Genomic DNA, 23,544 nt, shown 5'->3' with positions numbered 1-23,544 from the left:
TTGTGGTAGTGAGTGAGTTTGGAAAGATTTCTGAAAGATAGCTTCTAGATAAAATGACACCCACTCGGCATATCGTTGCAAAAATGCAGTCGGTATTTCATCAGGCCCACTAGTCTTCTTCACATCCAACTCATAAATTATACATTTTCAGAAGTTAAAAATGTTGCTTTTACAAGAACCTCCGATGCGACGTTGCGCATTCCCCTCTAGGGACATTTTTTTTGGGTACAAATCCCGATGAAGTTACAACTCAATCGCCGCTCTTCTTCGACGTCATCAACGCGCCGCGATGAAGTTCCCTGCCAGTTGAGTTCGCTGCCGATTGAGATGAGGCTTCTCCCACCGCCGACGTCACGATGAAGTTTCTCCATCGCTTTTTCAAGCATAGACAGACTGACCTTAAACGCTTCGTGTTATAAGCGCGCTCGCGGCACGGACACAAAGCGCCATGGGGCGGCGGTCGTTGAAACTGACGCGCGCAGGGGACAATGAGAGCCTCGTCGACGCGTGCAACCATTGGGACCGAAGGCAAGATCCATCAGCTTTACTCCGCTTCTTTGGGATCGGGGAAACTAGGTGCTGTTGCCCAGGCTTTTCGGGTGGTTTCAGAGCTGGGAGCTGGCTTCGCTTGGAGAAAGGATTTAAGGTGCCATTTGGCGCACTTCCAACCGATGACATTGGCTCCCTCCATGAGACAGTTAATGCTTTCGCATTAAAAAAAAAACGGTACGCCCACACTCTGGATCGAACCTGGGTCCGCTGCTGATGAAGCGAACACCTTTCGACTGAGCTACTGGGGGAACGTTTCCTTCATTGGTAATGCAGCGGGTTGACTGTAGGTCAAAAAGTTTGCTGCCGATTTCCCTCCAGCAAAGGAACGCCCCTAACCCGAAGTCGGGCGGCCCCACGCATTGGCCTCATTCGCATATTATAGTAATCGTACGCGTGCATATACAACTCGAAGTACGCACTTTGAGCTTGACGCTTGAGAGCGCGAAGTCATCAGCCACGAGAAGGAGCGACGGCTCGGAAACGTCTTCGTGCCAATCGGCTTGGTGGTCGGGCATGTCTTACGAAATGAATCACAATTCTTTCGATCGGTCGAAAATTTCTCTTTCTAAGGCAGACAGATTCGCCGGTACCGCGAACGACAGTTCTGAAGTAGAGGTTCCACGCCCGTCACCCGCTGCCATATCACCATCCAGCCCGCGAGCCGCACGATATGCAATACGACGCCATGTTTAGAATTACGCATTGAACGCACAAAATGCTTCCTGTTCTCTGTGAAGCTTTTTTTTTTAAATCAACATATTTGCAGCTTGTTAGAAGCCACAAAAAATGGGTTTCATCATTTTTTTTTTCTATTTCTGATATTGAGTGTGTTTCTTCAATGACCCACACTTTGATTAAATTTTGTGGTTGTGTCTAAACCTTAGAAAACTGCCCGTGATCACGAAGAACTGAGTGAGCGAAACTTAAACATGCCAGATCTCGACCGGCGGTTTTCGGGCGAAAAGCAACCTAATTTAGAGCCGCAAATTCCGTTCTGCGTAGCTGGGCTCTCCTATGTCATGGATAACTAAAAACCCCGGCGAGCAAAAGTACCCTGCCAGTGTCCCTTCAAGTCACACGCCAAAAATAAAGCAAGCATATCTTCTGATCTTTTGAGTGCAAAACGTATTTGAGAAGCTAACGCAATTAAACTGTAAAACATCCAAGTCCTTTCTCTTTACATAGCTGTAGCATAAATACCGCAGCTGTTTATGCCGCAGCTGCATAGTTGGCTGGCCTTTTAGATGGCAACGGAACATATCATGACAGTTTTAAAATAAAAATGAAAGCAGTTTAAAATTCCCTGTAACGCCGGATTAGAGCGCAGCTCTTGAGGAGGAGGATGGAAGGGTACTGAGGGATAGGCGATTTTTTGAGGTCACGTGACCTCAGGGGGAGTCGTCTGACGTCCGAGGGGGTCACGCGACCTTAGAAGGGTTACGTGACCTAGGGGTCACGTGACCTCAGGGTGGAGTCACGTGACCTCGGGGGGTCGTTGGCGCAGGGGGTCACGTGACCGCAGGGTTAGGTCAAGTGGCATCAGGGGATCGTTGACGGAGGGATTCACGTGACCTCAGGGGGTCACGTAACCTCGCGGTTACGCCGACCGCGACGGCGACGCCGACGCTGCTCAAGACGGAAACCGGCCCCTAAGAGCTGAGCTCTAAAATTAAAGAAAGTTCCATTGGTGCATTCTTAAGGAATCCGTCAGCATGACTCTTGGGAAACACCAACGCTGACCCCTCCACTCTTTTGTTGTGGCTTTCTTTTTTGGCGTGCTCGTTTGGCTGGCTCTTTTGCTTTCCTTATTTGTTGCTTCCTATTTTCGGCTTCGTTATGGGATCAGTGTTAGGTTTCTCAAAGGGGTTACGTGTCTAAATTTTCCCAAGGGTCCTCCTAACACAATCTACAATCCTCCTAACCAATGAATCTTTCTTTAATTCTTTTCCGGCTCCTGTCGCACGCAGACCCGTGTCGGCTTGCTGCTTCTTGCACCTTATTCCGGCCAGCCGAGCTAGGCGCTGTTTCGGGTCCTCTTTCTTGCGCACCCGTCTTGCACGAATTAGCAGCGGCATCCGCCGCCTGATGCCGCTGCCAGTTCAAACTCTCCGCAGCATGCGCGCGCACATTGGCTTTCGCCCCGTGACGTCGCCTCCCTCTCTCCTTTGACCTACGCTACTCTCCTCCTCTGTTTGCGACGCGCTTCTCTTTCCACTGTTTTGTGCGTAGACGGAGGCCGTCAGCTTTTGCGTCATATGGATACTAATGCTAATGTATTAAAAGAATTACAAGTGAAATTTACCTTACAGTTGCATATTCTTTCTGTCGCAGTATACATTAGTTGTTTTTTTTGTTATATATTTTTTATAATGTTTATTATGCACGACTTTGCAAGCTACAGGCGAGAAGGTTACATAAAAAATTATTTGAAGCGCCGTGAATTTTTGCTTGTGCGTTGCTATGTGAAACGTTCTTAATTTAGCGCTACTGGTGCTAAGCAACCAGCATCAAACCAAGTGTTTAGTGGACCTAGAGTTCGAGTTAGATGGAGTTCGATTTTTGAGTTAGTTACAGTTGAGGTTAGATTTCGAACTTTACTTTGAGTTAGAGTTAGTTAGAATTAGAGTTAGAGTTAGTGATAGTAAGGGCTAGTGGAGTTAGTGATGCGAACTTCTCTTTCACGTGCCAATTTTCCCGCTAAATGTGGCGGGTAAACTTCATTTTGGTGTATGTCATGCGACGTCAATTTTCCCGCTAACTCTAGCCTGAACTGAATTTCTGTATTGGTCACGTGACTATGTCACGTAAAACATTTCGCTAAATGTAACTGGATAACTGAATTTTCGTATAGGCCACGTGTCATGAAGCCATGTGACATCAATGTTCCCGCTAAATTTACCGGAAACATTCGCGGTTACGCTTTTTAATAATAATAATATTAATTTATTGTTTTCTTTTCGTTTTACTAAGTTCGGGTCCGTCAAAGCCCATGAGGCTTGTATGACGTGGCCCGGCAGTCTCAAAACTAAACTAAGCAAAAGCTTCTCCTCGCGTTGAACAAAATCAGAAAAAAAAGAAAAGATAACTTCAAGCCTAGTACAAAAAAAAAAGGACAATGACTTCCATCTGCAAAGAGCAAAACGACAAATGACAAAAGTTCAAATATACATTCACTAATGTGAACGTCTGATACATTACAAAATCTTAGTTCCTGTAAGTGCTATATAGCAACTGAAGCATAAAGGACACAATTCGCACAATAGAGACAGGCATTATTGAATTAAAATACTTGATACTTTGAACACATAAATTCAGCACATATACCAGAGTACAGAATTATACAATATAAAGAGATCATCAGCGCAAAAAACATAAGGATCAAGAGGATATTGCTTAAAATTCATATACCTAAATACGTATACTGTAATCACTGTACAAGAGGCATCAAGGTCAGCACACAGGAAGACATCAAACGTTCTAAATATACTTTTGCAAGCACCATGTTCTAAATTTGTCTTTTACTGATTTAAGAGACCCTCGGTTCATAAGTTCTTCTGGTATATCATTGAAAGTACAGGGAATGTAGAAACCTCTTAGTCTTTTTCCGTAGAGCGTATGTATTCTTTCTGCCTTTCTGCCTTTCTGAGGGGCATTTTACGAACTGGTTGTTTGAATTCCGTTCTATAGAGAAATAATGCGTTGTTATAACGATGTATTTGAATAGAATATGCAATGGCATTATGTTAAATGATTCAAGTTTGTGAAACAGACCTAATTGTTGAAACTGAGTCCCATATGAAATGTTGTTTACTATCCTAAATATCAATTTATTTACTGTCTGTAGTCTGTTATTTGAGCAGGACCCATAAACTAATATACCATATCTGAGCACAGATTCTCCAAGAGCACGATAGATGTTTTGTTTTATAGCGGCACTCGCTGCCGTACCAATACTATATATGTATGAAGAAACAATTCTCAACCTCTTTTTTATGTAATCCACGTGATATTCCCAGGTCATGTGTTCGTCAAAATGCAACCCCAGATATTTTACGCTGGTTTCATAATTAATTTCGGTATAAATTTGAGGTCCCCTTTTTGGTTCACATAGGTATAAAAAACGATCCAAAACTACTCGCTTATGTGGATTCCTAAAACACATACATTTGGTCTTTTTCGAGTTTACAAATATCCTATTTTCATTAAACCAGTTCATTAATACGTTTATATCATTTTGAAATATTGTTACTGCAACTTCGTAATTTTCATGTGGGAGAAATAAGGCCGTATCATCCGCATACATAAATAATTTCGATTGCAAATTGAGTGTGCCCAAGTCATTAACAAAAATATTAAACAACAAGGGAGGTAATGATGATCCTTGCGGTATTCCATAATTTACCATTAAAGTTTTGCTCATATAATTCTTTATCTTAACTCTCTGCGTTCTGTTAGAAAAATAGCTCTTAAAGAACTGAAAAAAAGGTCCTCTCAAGCCCAAAGCAAAGAGCTTCTGAAGCATTTTTGAATGGTCAATTGTGTCAAATGCCTTTGACAGATCTAAAAACAATGCTAAACCAATGTTATTTTCATCCAGAGTTTCGTTCACAACATCAGTGAAATCCTCAAGAAGCGATGTTGTGCTTTTTCCTTTCCTAAAACCGTACTGCGCTTTATTAATTAAATCAAATTTATCACAGAAAGAGTTTATTGTGTTCGCAATGTGCTTCTCCATTATGTGGGAGATTACTGGCATAATCGATAGGGGTCTGTAATTTCCTACATCTTTTTTATTTCCTCCTTTAAATAACGGCCTTACAATCGCACTTTTAAGCCCAGCTGGAATAACCCCCGTCTCGAATATGCCATTTAGAACAGATAGTAACACATCCTTTAGCTTATCAAAATTATGTACAATATCTCTTAAACGAATCTGATCAATTCCTGCCGGATTTTTTGTCGACATAGTGTTTATGATACAACGCAAATCTGCTTCAGTCATCGAAGGCAGATATGCCGACTCCAGGTTGTGTGCTAGATTTGATATCCCGGTTTGCTGCTGGAAGTTCATTTTAGCTTTAAGTTCCTCAACATCGGTTGCAAATTTATTACTGAATGTTTCACATAACGATACCCAATCAGCTGATTCACCGAAGTTTCTTGCCATTGTATCATCAATGCTTGTTTTTGTTTCTTTTCCTGTTAGCTCAATTACTAGGTTCCACGCTGTTTTAGCGTTACCTTTAGTATTGTTAAATTTTTCTTTCTAGTAACTGCGTTTTGCAAATCTGAGTTTAGCTGTCAACTTGTTCCTTACTGAACGGAATTCATCTTTTAAGGACTGATTTCCCGGATTTTGTTTACACCTAGTCCATAGTTTGTCCTTGAGTCGACACAGCTCTAGTATGTCACTGCTGATCCGTACTTTACCCACACTTCTCTGTTTCAGTCTGATAGTTTTCTGGGACTTTTTGTATATATTAGAGAACGCTCCAACCATAGTTTCATATATGCGAGTGTGAGGAAGATGCTCTAAAGAGTTCCAGTCGAATTCTGAAATCAATTTATCTACATTCTTGTTGTCCAATATTGTTATTTCTTTTTTATCATTTTTATTTTCTGCAGCTATGTTATCCAGCATTGCGACACAGACAGTAAAATAGTGATCAGAAAGCTTTTTACGAACTACACCAGCCACTATGGACATGCAGTCTAGTCTGACCAATACATGATCAATGCAACTTTTTGTTATTTTGTTTCCAAGATGCTCCTCTCTGGTGTAGTTCGCAATAAAGTTTTCAATACCAAAGCCTGCTAACATGTCAAGGTAGTCATTGACGCCACTTTTTGAAGCATTTCTCACGTCTATATGAAAGTCACCGGCTAATAATAAAGCTTTACACACATTTAAATTACTTAGCATATCCGAGAACTCAATAATGAATGATCCCACATTTAAATCAGGAGGCCGATAAACAGCACAAACTGTAAATGAAACCGTCGGATTACTTACTTCAACCACTAACAACTATGCCTGTGTAATGATTATATTAAGCTGCTTGGTTAAATAGTTATCATTTATGAACATTACGATACCTCCTCCTTTACGGCCTTCTCTACAAGCTTGATATCGATGAAAGCCCTCTAAAGTGAACATCTCACAAGTTTCTTCATGAACATTTACTTCAGTAAGAATTATCACGCTAAGCTCAGTCAATCTATCTGCAAGATAAATGTTTAATTCATCCCAGTGCTTTCTCAAGCTCCGAATATTAACATGCAACAAGTTTAGACCAATAACACCGTTTTTATCCTGAAGAGCGGACTGGACGAACGCGTCCCATTCTTGAAAAGACTGATACGTCCCTGCCATTTATCTTATCTTGTTATGGTCATTCTCGTTCTCGATTCGTATGACAGGACTGGCTTCTTTTTCTTTAACGAATATCTTTCCGTTGCGCGCCCAAACAAATTTGTAGTTCTTTTCCCTGGCCTTGGTCTTTGTGCTCCAGAAGAGGTTTTTCAGTGTCTTTGTCAAGTTTTCATTTACATATATCCCTTCCTCTTTCAAGGAAAAACGTTTCTTGATCCACCTGTCCCTGGTGCTTCTCTGGGTGAATCTGACTAAAATGGGAGCGATTCTCCCCTCTCTGGCCCTGAGTCTATGTGCCGTTTCAATGGTTTGACTTGTTGGAGGTGGAAGGTCAAGTTTCCTGGCTAGGTCAGTCACAACCTCTACCAAGTTTTCGTTTTCACTTCCTCTGACCCCATATATCTCAATGTTTTTACGCCTTGAGTACTGTTCTGCGTTGTCAATAGCAGTCTTGAGGCTCAGGATTTGGTAGTCCCTTTCAAGAATTAGTGCCTCCAGATGGTTCGTTTTCTTGTTTAGCTCCTCGATGAGTTTTGCCTGACTTTGGGAGTTTGCAAGTATCTCCCGATACTGCGCCGATAGCTGGTTGATGGTTGTTTCCACTCCCTCAACCTTTTTCTTATTTTCATTTAGTTTTGTGATAATGCTGTCATACTTCGGTCCATGCGCTTCTAAGGTTTTCTCAATTTTTTCTATCCTATTCAGCACTGTCACCAGAGTTGAGTTCATTTCAGAAATTTTTGCCGTCAAAATGTCGAGACCAAGTCCATACGAACTATCAGTCGCTTCTTTACTTGGCCCAGATACATCATCGTTCGACCCAACCGACTGCCTTTGACGGTGGAGTTTACAAGTGTTACAACTCCAAGAGTTCAGATCTACCGGTGACATATCTTTCAATGCTTTTTTCCCAACGCCGGAACACTTGCCGACGTGATACTTGTTTGAACATTCCGCACATTTTAAATGAAGACAGTCAGGTGACACGGCTTTAAGGCAAGCTAGGCAATCGCTTTCCGACGACATGTTACATACAGGTCAGTCCAGCGGAATGTTAAAGAACCTACAGTAAGGAAAAAATGTCGGAACCTTACCGAAAAGAGCAAGGCGACAGCGTTACACACTGCAGTTCTCATTCCGCCGGACTGCAGCCTGCCGAACCGCCGCAGTTACTTTTGTAGCCCTTCCTGGTGACGTAGTTGCCCCGGGCATGCGTCGATGCTCTCCCCGATGATCTTGATACGGCTGTGGTGCGGCCGCACCGCCGTCCGCTGACTGGCAGCTTGAAGATATCAGGGAACCCTTGTCACCGACGCGAACTAAAAGAGCAAGGCGACAGCGTTACACACTGCAGTTCTCATTCCGCCGGACTGCAGCCTGCCGAACCGCCGCAGTTACTTTTGTAGCCCTTCCTGGTGACGTAGTTGCCCCGGGCATGCGTCGATGCTCTCCCCGATGATCTTGATACGGCTGTGGTGCGGCCGCACCGCCGTCCGCTGACTGGCAGCTTGAAGATATCAGGGAACCCTTGTCACCGGCGCGAACTGAAAGAGCAAGGCGACAGCGTTACACACTGCAGTTCTCATTCCGCCAGACTGCCTTTGAGGCTTTACTTTATCTGAAAACAGCCTATAAACGTTTCACGTAAAATGCGCTAGGAAGCGAGCACTGGGCAACAAACAGCATTTTCAGTTTAGATGGCTGACCGCAAAACGTAAAAGGTTATAATAAAAATAAAGGCTAAAATATTGGCATCGACCATTACACAAGCAGCACATTATCATTGGCCGGTGTCGGCCAATAATGGATACCTGGACCGAATAATACAGTGCATGATCAGTCATGGCCAGCAACGGGGATTTGCTGGATTCGTAGGCCGGGCAATCCTATTGATTGCCAATGGTCGAGATTCACTGGATATTCACCAGGTTCTTCTGGCATATAACAACGGCAAAAGTAAATGATCGGTATTCGCCGCTTATTAACCACTTCCTTCGGCCACGTTTATGCAACAAATTACACTATCTTGCACCCACCGTCCATTCACAGAATTTATCGGCCATACAACAACGAGAAAAGTCAACAATCGGTATTCGCCGCCTATTCACCGCTTCCTTCGGCCATGTTTATGCAACAAATTCTAATGTCTTGCCCCCCCCCCCCCCCCCCCCCCCCGTCTATTCAAAGAATTTATCGGCCATACAACAACGACAAAAGTAAACAATCGGCATTCGCCACTTATTCGCCGCTTCCTTCGGCCATGTTTATGCAACAAATTCCGGTACGTGGCATCCATCGACTATTCACTGCATTTATCGGCCATACGACAATGGCAAAAATCAACAATCGATATTCGCCACATATTCACCACTTCCATCAGCCATGCTTATGCGTCGGATTCCGATAGCTGCCATACACCCTCTAGTCACTGCATTTACTGTGAAAGTTTTAGCGGCAAATACCAATAACTGGCCTTCACAGTTCATTCGCCGCACCCATCGGTCATGTTGCTGCAGCGGATTTCAGTAACTTGCGTTTACAGTATTTTAACTACAATAACCAGCCGTGTTAGGGCGGCTGGTGAACGCGATTCTTGTCAGTTTAGTTTTTTTTAATGCTTAGGTAGCAAACAATATTGTTCTGAAAAGCTATTTTTGCTGCATATCTTTTGCTCCCATGATATTATCTCTTTATTGTATAGTCAAAGGCAGCGACGAATGTGTACTTTATTATTTTTTTAATCGTCTGCTATAGGAGGACCTGGGCCACCGTCAAATGGCTGATGCAGCTCTTTCTCCTGGTCTCTCTTTCAAAATGAGAAGAAATACACATGTTTATTATTGTTTATGCCAATAATTGGCATCCGCCTCTCATCAACTGCATTGAGCAACCTTGTTTATGCAACAGGTTCCAATAACTGGCCTTTCCCACCTATTCACTGCCTTAACAGGCTATGCCCTAGTGGCAAATCCCAACTGTCATTTCCAGTCTATGTATTATATTCCCTGGACGTGTTCGATCAGTGTTTGCTGAATATGGTTCGTGGGTTGTTGGCAGCATTAACAGAAACAAGTTACGCTACTCTTGGCTTGTTTGCACTCTTACCGTTTCTCTCTGACAAAAAATCTTGCACGAACCTTTTCCTTCAGTCTTTGTGTACACACATACCTGCACCATTAACTGCATCAACTTGTTGATTAATTCCCAAAGCTAAAACAGAATGACATTCCAGTGTCATATCGCAGTCCCGTGACTTGCCCCTTCCTGCGCCAATTCTACTGACAGACACTGTGGGAGCCACGTGTTCCCCGTCTCCCTATCTAGGCCTAGCACAAGCAGGCCGTGGGAGCGTTATGGCGACGTCATCCCGGATACGGGGGTAAGGCCGCATTCCTCGAAGAGGGCGTGTCTTCCCTCGCCCTTTTGGGTGAATGTGCCTCCGGCGCACCCTTCGGAAATGATTGTGGACGCGGCCCATCTGCGGGATAAGCCACACTACCTACCCCGGGCGCGTCCACTTTCCGCTGGCTAGATAAGCGGCCGCGAACGGCGGCCCTGGCTCTCGCCGGGGAAGGCTCTGGGCCACGGAGCCTCGTTCTTTTTGGAGCTTTCCCCATTCCACGAACAGTGTTGCCAGATTGGGCTATATATAGCCAAATTGGGCTACATTTTTTTCTAGTTGGCGTCAAAATTTCGCCTTTGGCTATGTGGCTATTTTTGGGCTATTTCTAATAGCGAGTTCGTTTCACACGCACTGGCACCGTTCGAGTTCTCTCCCAGAATGCATCGCACTCACAGAGTGTTGCACGGAAAACTGGACTCAAACGAAGTCGCCAAATGCACCGAGTGCAGAAGACTGATGCTGCCGCCATCTATGTTGTAGAAAAGGTACCGACTTCAAACCGAAACTAGCGCGTTTCTGTTCCGAGTGATGCGTGGGAATGCGAGAATGCAGTCGCCACCAACGTTTATCTACAAACGTTGGCAACTGCAACCTGTAGTTTATAGTTGCGATGTCTTCAAGCAGCTCGGCTGCCGTAGAGATAGTTACAGACGGCGTAAATTTCCGCAACCAGCTGTCTACAAAGCAGCTGGTTGCGATCTTTCAATCCTTATAACCGTTTACACTGAAGAAAACTGATGGTGCTGTCCGAGTAGAAGCTTGATCCGTTTGAGTATGGTATTATGCGTGAACCACTGAAAGGGTACGGCTTAAAACTAGCCTGTGGGAATATCCAGCAAAACTGGGACTTTCGATTTGGATCGTATCATTATAGGTGGATTAGATATTAGCCTTGGTGAGGGCGTCGAGAACGAGAGCTTTCTCGAACGAAATACGACGGGGAAAGTTAGCTGCGTAGGTAAATGTTAAACATGATGATGTTGCCCAATCCTCGGGTAAAGTCACCATCTTTAGCTTTCTCTGATGCTTATTGGGCAGTCAGAGGTTTCTGCTGGGGGAGTTTTATCGACAAATGTTAAATTTTTCACCCGCACACGGATGCTGATAGACATCTCGGGGGCCGCTGTTGTGTTTGTTCTGAGCATTTGTTTACACACTGGTATATTTCAGCGTTTGAACGGCAACAGAGCGATTTAAAACCTGCAAATAAATCACGGGTTGTCAATTGCTTCCTTCGTGAAATAGCAGACGCTCACAATTCAAGCTCACGTTTGATTTCGTTGCCCGCGGGACGCGATTTCTATCAGAAAATCTACTTTTTTCCCGTTCAGTTCCGCGACACATCGTAGCAGACGAACCCTCGTCGTCTGCTCCCGCTCCTCGCCGGCCCCGCCGGAGCGAGGCATGACGGGATTGCATTTTGGCGCACTCCCGATTTCTTCGGTGCAGCGAGTGCATGCACGCGTGGGGTGTCAGCGCTGAAACGAACTGGGCGAGTGCAACCACTCGTGGAGCGCCGGCCGAAACGAACCCGTTCCACGCTGCGAGTGGGCACGCGTGGGCACGAGTGCCGTGAAACGAACTCGCTATAAGGGTGCGGCGAACTCTTGTCGAATCTCAGGTTCGACGTCGAACTTTGAGGTTCGACTAGTTAATTTCGAACTTCTAGTCTGTTTCGAAAAAAAATTGTTTCTCTTTTGGCTAGTCGAGAAGAGAGAGAGGAAGGAGGATGGCTTCAAACTTCTACAAACTTCTTGGTTTTCACAATGCGCAGAGAAGCAGTGCTAGCAGAGTTCAAGCGGTCTACCCACAGCGCAGTGAAGCAAATCAAACAAACAAATTGCACCGTTTTTACAGGTCCGGTAGCGCGTCTTCTACCCGGACGTAGACTGGACTCTCCAAACGCAGCTTTGGTGCCCATTGCGAAAATTCTTAGGCATCGCCAACTTTAAGAAAAGAAACACAATCAAAAATAGCTTGAACCGGAACGGGGGACGCTCATATTCTACACAAAGAAAAATAGACGGGTGGGTTATTTTTAAGAACCTTAGATATAGGGGGTGCTAGTTTAAAACTCCCAGTTTTGCCTGTTCTGCTTCTACATTCTGTTCTGTTACTGTATGATTATATCTCCCGGGCTTCACAAGACAGCGGTCCATGTATGTTTTCTATTTCTGAAAACCTACGAAGGATGGGTAATTGTTTCACAAATTTTCATCCTTCTGAAGCTTTTTTTTTATATATATATCAGGGGACCTAGTATACAAAAGTGGCGCACCTGAGGGTTGATAAAGAGAATTTAACGTGTTGTTTTTTGCGCGTATGAAAAATTGTCAATAAAAGGCTTAAAAATCGTTGTTTTTAGTCTTGGCTATTTTGGGCTATATTTATTTTATGGCTTTGGCTATATTTGGGCTATACCTCCCAGCCGTTTGGCGGTTTTTTGTTTGGACCATCTGGCAACACTGTCCACGAATCTGCCTAATGCGGCAGCGTGGGCCCCCTCCAGGTGAATCTGTCTAATGCGACAGCGCCGACCCTTTTTCCGTTCTTTTCTTTTATTAGTTTTGCCGACGGGCACAGCGTGGTTGCACAGCAGCCAAATAAACCCGCTTCTTGAGTATCTTTGTGTTTTGGAGTGAATCCTCTCCTCGGAGTCCACGGCAGCCTCCGGACGGACCCGACCGTAGCAGTCCTCAACATCGAGCTACGGAGTGGGATCGACCTCGTGGTGCAGTAAGGCAAGTCGAATCCCACATTTGGCGCCCCAACGTGCGGCCTGTCCGGCGACTGCAAACAAAGCAGCACTTTCGCAATGACAGCGAACCACGCCGATTTCCGGTCAAGGATCAAACAGGTGGACAAAGGGAGAGGCGAACGCCCAACACCCGATGCCACTCAATGGCTTAGTGGCCGCGTCAGCCACGCAAAGAGACAATGAATAAGTGTCTCGGCCGAACGCCCTCCCACACGGAGGTGACTCAACGCCCGGAATGCGTCCGAGGCATTCCCTTTCGGGACGACGCCAGCCTACCTCACTGGGGAGAGCGCACCTGCGTTTTTCGAGGTCAACCCCGTTCTCGAACAAAGTACGGTGACGCAACAAGAAGCAAGTGCAGCTTTTTGCCTTTGAGACGGGTCGCGGGGCCCACCCAGAGTGGACACCCCGTCAGCGCACAAACTAAAAGCGTATCTCGGAGCGAGAAAATGCGCTGTGCCTGCATTCCCCACTGCTGGAAGACGCAGCGCGCGTACGGAGACCGCCGATGGCGCCCCTCTACGCTGCGACAACGGACCGGCAGTCAACACGTCGACGGCGGGACCTTCCCGGATCCAGAAGCGAGATCGACCATCCACGGAGAACTACTGAGTGAGTCCTTTCATTTTTCTCCCAAGCCTTTCCGTCCCCATCGAGGGAACAGGACTGGCGTCAGAACGGTTTTCGGTAAACTAACTTCAAAGATTTCCCGATCACCCGCGATTGATTCCGGCAAGAGTCAATGAGCGTCGCACGTACCGACATCGTTAAAAACCTGTGCCACCCCTCTCGCGCGTGTCCTGTGACTCCGAAAAAAAAAAAAAAAAAGCGACGTCGAAAACGTTGCGGAGTTTGGGAGACGTTTAACCAGCGCTACCGGACAAGCGCAGGAGGTTGAACAGCATCCCGAAAACGTGGTAGGAACCGCGACGTAATTGCGTGTCATAAGGTGACCGCCATGCGGTCATTGGACGATATCGTGAACCACGGCACTCGAGGTGTTCGTTGGGAATCGACCGTAGCACCCATGAGTTTTTGATGCTCAGCAGAACGATCCGGGGTGTAAATATGTGAATAACTGTAAATACTTTCGCGGACTCTGCGGAGTCGGGCGGTGCGTCCGCCGGGCGGTACGCTCGCCACTAACGTCGCTAAGCAACTCGTATTGTTGCAGACGGGCTTTGGCAGCCGGGCAGCGTACTCGCCGGGTCGAGCAACTCGTGTTGTTGCCGATCGGTGCCGTAAATAGTCTGGTATTGCTATTGGCACGGGGTTTGTTTTTATTTGGGATCGGTTTCTGTTCTTGCTGATGCGGATAAACTCGTACTACGGCGCTTGGCCTCTACGAACATTGCAGTTCAAGGTGGCTGTCCTGTGCGGCTGGGAGTTGCATTCAGTGCTCTCCTAGTTCGCGTTGGCCAGGGCAGCACGCGGCTCCAAGACTTTTCGAAGTTAGGTCGGTGTGCTATACCTGGCCACAGGAATTTGTATTTTAGCCTAAGGTAAAAGCTAACATGTTTGAAAAATAACAATGTTGGCGAGCCTGCCCGATTGCAGCCCTGCATCGTTTCAATATCACAAGAAAGGACAGGGTGGCGCATTTGACATTTCATTGTGCCCGCAAATAGAAGCGATTAGGCATCGTTAGCAAAAGCAGCTACAAAGAACTTTGCCTCTTCGAATAGTCACCAACAAATCCATTGTCCGGGGTGACGCGAGTCAGCTTGGTATGTGGACATCCGTGTTCACATTAAGCGGAGTCGTGGAACTATTTTCACAATAACTTCGCGAGCCGAGCCAGTGCGATGCACGTGACTCACGGCAGAAAAGACACCTTTGTCTCTGCCTCCTTTTTTTTTATCTCTGGGGCCTTGTGCACCCAGAGATTGGTCGAGTGTCCTCAGTTGGACGGCTCCACCTTGCTCGGAATTTCCGAAGCTTCCTTCTTGGGGAAAGAAACGGGAGAGGGCGGCAGAAGGCAGGCCGCATTCCAGTGGCCGGCGTTTTCTGACTCATGGGGCCACATCGAGGTGGCATCGACGCCAGGGAGCGTCATCGTCGCCGCAGCGTCGCCGGCCTGCGTGTCCAGATCCGGCTCGTCGGCTGCTTGCCAAGATGGCGGCAGCCGTCCTCCTGCTGCCTGGTTCCGTCTCCAACCTGGGAACCTGGAGCTGGGGCTTCACGGTCATTCAAGAACTTCGAGTGTCATTCCCCGACACACTACGCCATCACGGCGACCCTGCTGCTGCCCCAACCTGCGGATTCCCGTCCCGATGCCTGGACCCCGCCTGCATGCCACCTGCACTGCGGGTGTGCGCTCGTGCACTGGACGCGTCGTCGGGAGACGCTCCGGCGTCGTCATTCTTGGACTTCGGCCAAGACATCGTCCTGTCCCTGCGCCATGGTGAGCCACGGACTTCAACGCCGGGAGCGTCCCCGAAGATTTTTTTATTTGTCAACCCCAGCATGTGGGGTCGGTACCGGACGCGGTAGTTTTTTTTTGTTTCGTTTCTTTTTGTTTGAGAGTCGGTAGGCCAATTTTGTTTTTTAGTCCTACCTTAGCCTTAAGGGGGGAGGAGTGTGGGAGCCACGTGTTCCCCGTCTCCCTATCTAGGCCTAGCACAAGCAGGCCGTGGGAGCGTTATGGCGACGTCATCCCGGATACGGGGGTAAGGCCGCATTCCTCGAAGAGGGCGTGTCTTCCCTCGCCCTTTTGGGTGAATGTGCCTCCGGCGCACCCTTCGGAAATGATTGTGGACGCGGCACATCTGCGGGATAAAGGCTAGCCCACATGGCGCGTTTTTCAGTGCGTCTAGACGCGCGTCTCGGCTTGGCGCGCGCGCTAAGCAGGACGCGTGCGCCCAGTCAAACCACACGCAGCGCTACCGTGCAGCGCTTCGCGTCTGCGTTTCCGAAGCGTCTGCCCAACGTAGCCAGACGCGCTTAAGAAACAAAAGCAAATATTAAATAGAAATCGCGCGGTAAATGATGGCTACATGCCGTAATATTTAATTTTAGTAATAGCAAGCACTCATTTTTATTACAGCAATCGCAATGAAGCTCAATTTCACTAATTTTCATCCTTTTTAGTGCGTACGCCTCATTCACGTTTTGATACGCCATTGGCATCACCATCGCCCGCGCCAAAACATTTACAGCTGGCCGCTGTCCGCTGCAGAGGCTACGTTGTTGCGGCTGTTGCCGGTAGTATTAATTTTGTACCTTTGTCTCTCGGTGTCCTTGTATTCTTTACATTTGGCCTGCCAGAGTGCAGGACGCTTTTGCACTTCGCTGGGTCCTCTCTGTTCCGCTGAAGCAGCGTCAGCCTCTCCCGCGGAGCAGAGAGGATTCCCTGGACTTGTGTAAAAGGTATGATAAACTGATATCCGCGGGCGGAAGGACGTAACTACCCATGTTCGCCCTGCTGCCAGCGTTGGCGGGGCCTAAAAGCCATTTTTATTTAAGGCTGCGAGCGTGCAAATTTTGTAAACTCCGCGCGCGCGGGTGTGTGTGTGTGTGCGTGCGCGCGTGCTGCTACCCGTTTTTGTGTGTGTATCTTTCTATTTTGAGTGTTTTTATTTATATTCCTTTCCCGTATCCCTTTCCCTACTTGGCGGCGGGCTAGCAGGCCCACCTGCTTAAAGGTTTTAAACTTTTTGCCTAGCCTCGCACGCTGCCGAGTGGGTATCGCAATATGAGCAAATAAAAAGTATTATTATTATTATTATTATCGCCTTTGTCGCGAGGTCCGTGGCGAAAACTACAGTCCTACAGTGGCGAAAACAGTGGAGAAAATTCAAACGCTCCTTGCAACCAGTGAACACGGCGGTTCATTGGCTGTTGCCTTCTGGACGCAGCGCGAGACGCGACGCGTGGGCGCAAAATATCTGGCTCCTCCAGATACGCCGGAATGCGCCAAAAAACGCTGCGTTTCGTCCCGGCGCCGGAAGTGACGTCAAAGCGCAGGCGCAGACGCGACGCAGACGCGGAGAAAAGCGCACCGTGTGGGCTAGCCTTAAGCCACACTACCTACCCCGGGCGCGTCCACTTTCCGCTGGCTAGATAAGCGGCCGCGAACGGCGGCCCTGGCTCTCGCCGGGGAAGGCTCTGGGCCACGGAGCCTCGTTCTTTTTGGAGCTTTCCCCATTCCACGAATCTGCCTAATGCGGCAGCGTGGGCCCCCTCCAGGTGAATCTGTCTAATGCGACAGCGCCGACCCTTTTTCCGTTCTTTTCTTTTATTAGTTTTGCCGACGGGCACAGCGTGGTTGCACAGCAGCCAAATAAACCCGCTTCTTGAGTATCTTTGTGTTTTGGAGTGAATCCTCTCCTCAGAGTCCACGGCAGCCTCCGGACGGACCCGACCGTAGCAGTCCTCAACATCGAGCTACGGAGTGGGATCGACCTCGTGGTGCAGTAAGGCAAGTCGAATCCCACAACACACTGTATATTCACTTTTATGATCAGCATTATGAAAATAGCTATCACATATATCTTCGCTCATTATCTAGGGACACACATAGTAGAATAATATTAATTAAATACAAAACCTTTATTCATTTTTGTTTTTATTAACACACAAGTTCTTGAAACATTTTGGCACCTTCTTGTTTTCAGTTGAAGTCTGACAAAGGGAGAGTTTTCATCGATAACATTCTCTGGAGCGCGCCACATCTCCAGTACTTCAACTGGAACCCATGAGCCGTAATCACATGGTGCCATGGTGCCATTCTTATTGTTTTTCCGGCCGTGAAACCTTGCAAACATTTTCCTGACGGAAACTGCCGACAATAGCCCTTGACCGTATTTGTCGACAGACCGGCATACTTAGGTGCTTAACACACGGCGACGATCTATACATTTTATTTTACCGACATGAGTACCCCTGGTAAAACACCCCATCATTTGTCTTCAGACAGCCATGACCTGACTTGTTTGCAGAGCTCCTGGGAACCCTGTTATTTTGTAACAATATTAGATAATGAAAGATGACACTTAAGGAGGACCATCCATCAGCTCGGGGCTAACTCTGCAGCATACAAATTGGCATTCTCAAGATTTCTTCTATGGTCATATACACAAAGCGCACAGATGCAAGAGGAACATAATCGTTTCTTCTTCTAAGCTTGTCTGTTGAAAGGTAGTACAGTCAAGTACAACTCGATCACCTGAATTACACTGACGGTCATTGTCAACACGTTCACATGCCACGAAATCATAAAGCACGTCATCAAGGTTGTCACGGGATATCTTCTACAACATTTGTACTGCAGAGACTGGCATGTTGACCAACCACAATTTGTTCTTGCGTTACTCAGAAGTTCAAATTGACTTTCATGCAGAGCCGAACATTCACAGGGAATTAAGCTTTGTTGGCTATTCCACCTGCTGAATCTTTCTCGCGTGGAATACAATAGCTCTGCAGCTTGAGTCTGGCTGAGAAACGTGCGCTGGGAACACTTCAATGACGGTTCATATATGAATCTTTTAAGTCTTGCGTCTGTGGCCAATCTATTGCCGCAAACACCAAGTCATTAGCTGAAGATCGTTCAGCCATCTATGCAGAGTCACCACCAGACTCTTGAGGTTCTCTGAATGGCTTGCATTTTCCAGCCTCTAACTCACCCTGGAAGTTTGTTATGCTTTTTCTCAAGTCAAACATTACTCCAAGGGCTGTTACCGCGTCCGAACCTTTTGCTACGATGGTTCTCTGCTTCTGGAGCAATGTCACATTACAAAGGCACAATTCACGATCAATACTTTCAATTGTTCTTGTACCAAACGTTCGTGGAGTTCATTTCCTCCGCAACCAACATCTGACTTTTCAGATTTAATTCTTAAGTTTTGGAAATCCCCTCACCCTTACTCACTGTACCGGTTCAAATGGCACTAATTTCTCACTCTTCTGTGAAGATCTCGTGTTATCTGCTTGAGCTTGCTTCTTATTTCTCAAATTAAAACAAAAGACACTAACCGACTAACCAACTCGGCGTTGCGGCGTCGGTACTTGCCTGCGCTCCTGGCCGAGCCGCCTAGCCGCGTTAGCTCCACCACTTAACTGATCATTTTTATATGGCCGATGATATTCTTTGGTGCAAGTGATTGGTAAAGAAAATACAAAACATTTCTGTACTACCGTTCGTTGTTCTCCTATTTGTGCTCAAATAAATTTAGATCAATGAGGTAGAGGGGCTTAGAGTTATAACCCGAGGTACCGGTGTGCCCTCGAAAGTGACCCCCTACAGCCGTGGTCTCAAACTCATTTGAGAGTAGGGGCCACATAATCAAAACTGGGAAGACCGAGGGCAACCTTAGATAGGGGAGGGGGAGGGTTGGTTTCAAACGATTTAAACGGGAAGAGACCTCGTGTTGTATGCTTTTTGTTAACGCAGTTTTGACAGTGACATTTTTATGCTTTAGAGTACGGTCACATCGGACCATTTTAGGAATCGCCGGTCAAGAGGGTTCCGGTATGAAAAGGCGCAAGTTTGTTTTCAAGCGAGCGCCAAAACACCCTCGGTCAAGGAAGCTAGATCGTGCTTACTTTATTGAGCTCCTTGTGTACCCATTGTTGCTTAACTTTTTGCTCCAAGGTGGTTCAAAAGCATTTATTCTGTCTCATTCTGAACACCCACATCGTTTCATTCTCCTTCCGAATGCGCACATCGTTTCATTCCTAGAATACTCAAACCCCGTTTACCGGAGTTCAAAGATTGGAAGAGCTCTCGTGGGCACTCTTTTCTGTTAATTGTGTTTCTTTCTTCACTTTCCGAATGTTTCTTTGACAGTTTGAAGGTACAGGTGCTCCTTCTCGCCCCTGGCTGGAGAGACGAAATACTCGCTATCGGTGGCTGACGAACGACAGGCTGGTGTCCTCGAACTTAAGTTTCTCATGAGCGTACAAATCTGTCGTTCACTCGCCCACTTATCAACAAGTCTGGCTTCCTGGTCAACTTCTAATAGGGCTACAAGAGGTAGGAAACGTCGGACTATGTGTGAAGTACCCCAAATCGCGTCAAGGCATATTACGAATCTACTGCGAGCGTTATTCCAAACTAAAGCACGCCAGCTGCCATGCCTACAATATGTGGTCCCCTTGTTCCTAATACCGTCGAACAATTGGTACTTAGGGAAGTGGGTTCAATTCAGACTTAAGAACGGACGAAAACTAAGCTCAACATGGAAGAATTGGACAAAAGAAATCTTTCCGTACCCATTATGGTACATATCCCGAATAATTAAACTTTTATTGAAGCAGCTGAGTCGCTTCTTGAAAGTCATAAAATTCCCAGCAGAAGTTAACTTTGAGCGAAGTCACCACCAGTCTAGCACCCCCGTTTTAACTTTTTTTCTCTAATCTTTATATTAACAACCTGGAATCTACTTGCCAAGTATCTTCAAATGTAATTGAATTTATTCATTAAGAAATTTGCACTCTACTCGTGATAGTTCGTAGTAAAATTAACTTTATTCTCTAAAAACAATTTCAAATGGGTATTTAGTTTGTTATCTCAAATACGTTCGTTCAGTATTTTGCACAATGCTGATATAGTTTTAAGGCGTTGTAAAAAAATATTGCATGTATTACCCTAAAGCTCCCTTTAGCGGACGCGCTATAGCTGCTTACATTTTTTTCTTTCGTTTTGTTTAGCGGTTCAGGTTCATAATGGGTCTACTATAACCGGCATGCTATAGATGTTTTAGCTTCATTGGTTTATTTAGACGTTAGCTCGCTGTGTGGTCCGCTAAACATTTTTACAGTTCCTGCTATAGCTCTCTTTACACGGCGTGCTATATTTTGTCCTACAGTCTTTCGATTCTTATGCGGCAGCTTATGGCTCGTTGTATAGCCCCAGGCAGCACAAGATATTGTGCCGACATTGGTCTCAGCATGGTTAAGGTGGCCCCATATGGGCCCAGCTTGACCAGTCTAGAGCCAGCATTCATGATGGCGGCACTAAACTGGCTACATGACGGCAACATTGGCCGTTTCTGCCAGCGTCCAACCAATATCGCGGCATCCCGGCTACATGACGGCAACATTGGCCGTTTCTGCCAGCTTCCAAAAGATATTGCTGCATCCTGGCTACATGACGGCAACATTGGCCGTTTCTGCCAGCTTCCAAAAGATATTGCTGCATCCCGGCTACATGACGGCCACATGACGGCAACATTTGCCGTTTCTGCCAGCTTCCAAAATATATTGCTGAAAATATATGAAGTTCTATATCGGACTCTGTTTTGCAACCACCGAGTGACGGCACTGCACCAGCCAAGTCGCGGCAACATCGCCGGGATTCTTCCAAATGTACTAGGAATATTTAGACACATAAGCATTTTTGCCTATAAAACCTTAACCATCAGACTTTAAAACCTGAATTGATTGATGTTTCTTTCATCTTCGAGCGCTGCTCTTAGGCGTCCGTTTCTGGCTTGAGCGGCGTTGCCGTCGGCGTAACAGTAAAGCGCCACAAAAAAAGCGTTACGCCGACGTTACGCGACGCGTCACGAAAAAGTGTTACGCGACGCCGGCGCGTCACGAAAAAGCGTTACGTGGAAACGTTACGCGACGCCGAAGCGTCACGAAAAATCGTTACGCCTACGCGTTACGCGACGCCGAGGTGTCACGAGAAAGCGTTACGCCTACGCGTTACGCGACGCCGAGGCGTCACGAAAAAGCGTTACGCGACGCCGAGGCGTCACGAAAAAGCGTTGCGCTGACGCCGAGGCGTCGTGGAACGCACCGTCATAACGTTTTTTTGGGACGCCTCGGCCTCGGCGTCGCGTAACGCTTTTTCGTAACACCTTGGCGTCGCGTAAGGCGTCCGCATAACGCTTTTTCGTGACGCGTCGGTGTGATGATTTTCGTGACGCCTCGGCGTCGCGTAACACTTTTTCGTGACGCGTCGGCGTAACGCTTGTTTGTGACACCTCGGCGTCGTGTAACGCGTCAGCATAACGCTTTTTCGTGATGCGTCGGCGTAGCGCTTTTTCGTGACACGTCAGCGTCGCGTAACGCTTTTTCGTCACGCCTTTGCGTCGCGTAACGAAAAAGCGTTACGCCGACGGCGACCGTAACGGTAGCCATAACGCGTCGGCGTGACGCGTCGCCGTCGGCGTAACCGCGCGGTGCATTATGGGAAACGTGCCATAATGCACCGCGGTGCCGCGTGTGTTGCATTATGGGACGTCTCCCACAATGCACCAAGCGAGAGAGAGGAGGAGGAGAAGGGGGAGGAGGGAGGAGGAGGAGGGACAAGGATGGAAAAGAGGCAGGAGGAAGAGGGCTTCCCCCTCTACCTACGTCACTGGTGTATGAAAATCTCAATATAAGCCGCTGTTACTGCGCCCCGCAACTCGACCAAAGCTTCAGACAAAAAAAAAAAAGAAATACAAATAATTTTTAAGCAAAACATAAAAACTCAAAACAAATGTCCAATAATTAATTAAGATATTGCATATCCTCACATATAAAAAAAATCAAGTTAAATTAAGATGTCGAACACCCTGTTCCTTTTTTTTTCTTTTTTGCACATAAGTTGACGTAGATTCAGTCAGCAAGCAAAGGTTATCTTGGAACGTATAACAGGGGAAGAAGTTGGGACATTATGTCTGCTCGCCCAAAAAATTGACTTCAAACTGCGTAGAGAACAAGATCGAAATCATGCGGTTTAGAGAAGCTCGTTTTAGCGAACGCCGTTTTACCGACCCCAGTTCATCGAATGCCTTTATAAAGAAACCAAGTTTAGAGAAAATGGCGGTGAGCCTCCTTTTAGCGAATTCGGTCGCCGCGAAGCGGCGTGTGCGGATAAGTCTGGTGAGTTAACATTTTTGTAATGAGCCGCCGCAGACTGCCGCCGCGAAGCGGCGGGAGCGCAGCGGGGGGCTTGGGTTAAAAACACACGCACCATTGATACACGCGCGAAGTAGAAAACCCTTTTTTCAATAGCGTCCCCTTTTCGATAAACGGCATTTCTCTAAACTGAGTCTCTACTTTCTCTAAACCGTGCTTCGATAAAACGAGCCTGTTCTCTAAAACGTGCTTCGGTGAATTGGCATTCGATCAACTGTAGTAAACCCGAACAAGATAACTCCAGTAATGGCTGGCCACGGTAGCGACACCGGCCACCGAAATATAAACTGCAGTAGAGTTGGGCCGAAACCGAAACTATATGCCGCAGTCGTATACTTGTCCGATCCAAAGCCACAGCCAATCCAAAGTCTGATCCAAAGCCGCAAGCAGCTTCTGGAGTCTGGATTCTTTTCCGTCCCGTCCGTGCAGACAAAGGCCTGTTTGAATCTTCAAAGTGCGTGGGGGGTCCATATCACAAGAGCGAATGACATTTTAGCGAACGGCGACATTTGAGCGAATGCTCGTTTTAGCGAATAACGGGGGCGCGCGTTAACCCATCCGCCGCGCTGCGCTTTACGCCGCTTCGCGGCGACAGTCTGCGGCAAC

The sequence above is a fragment of the Ixodes scapularis genome, unplaced genomic scaffold, assembly GCF_016920785.2.
Source record: "Ixodes scapularis isolate PalLabHiFi unplaced genomic scaffold, ASM1692078v2 PGA_scaffold5__190_contigs__length_132052651, whole genome shotgun sequence".
Lineage (NCBI taxonomy): Eukaryota > Metazoa > Arthropoda > Arachnida > Ixodida > Ixodidae > Ixodes > Ixodes scapularis.
The sequence above is the reverse complement of the archived record's forward strand: the minus strand, read 5'-3'. Positions refer to the sequence as shown.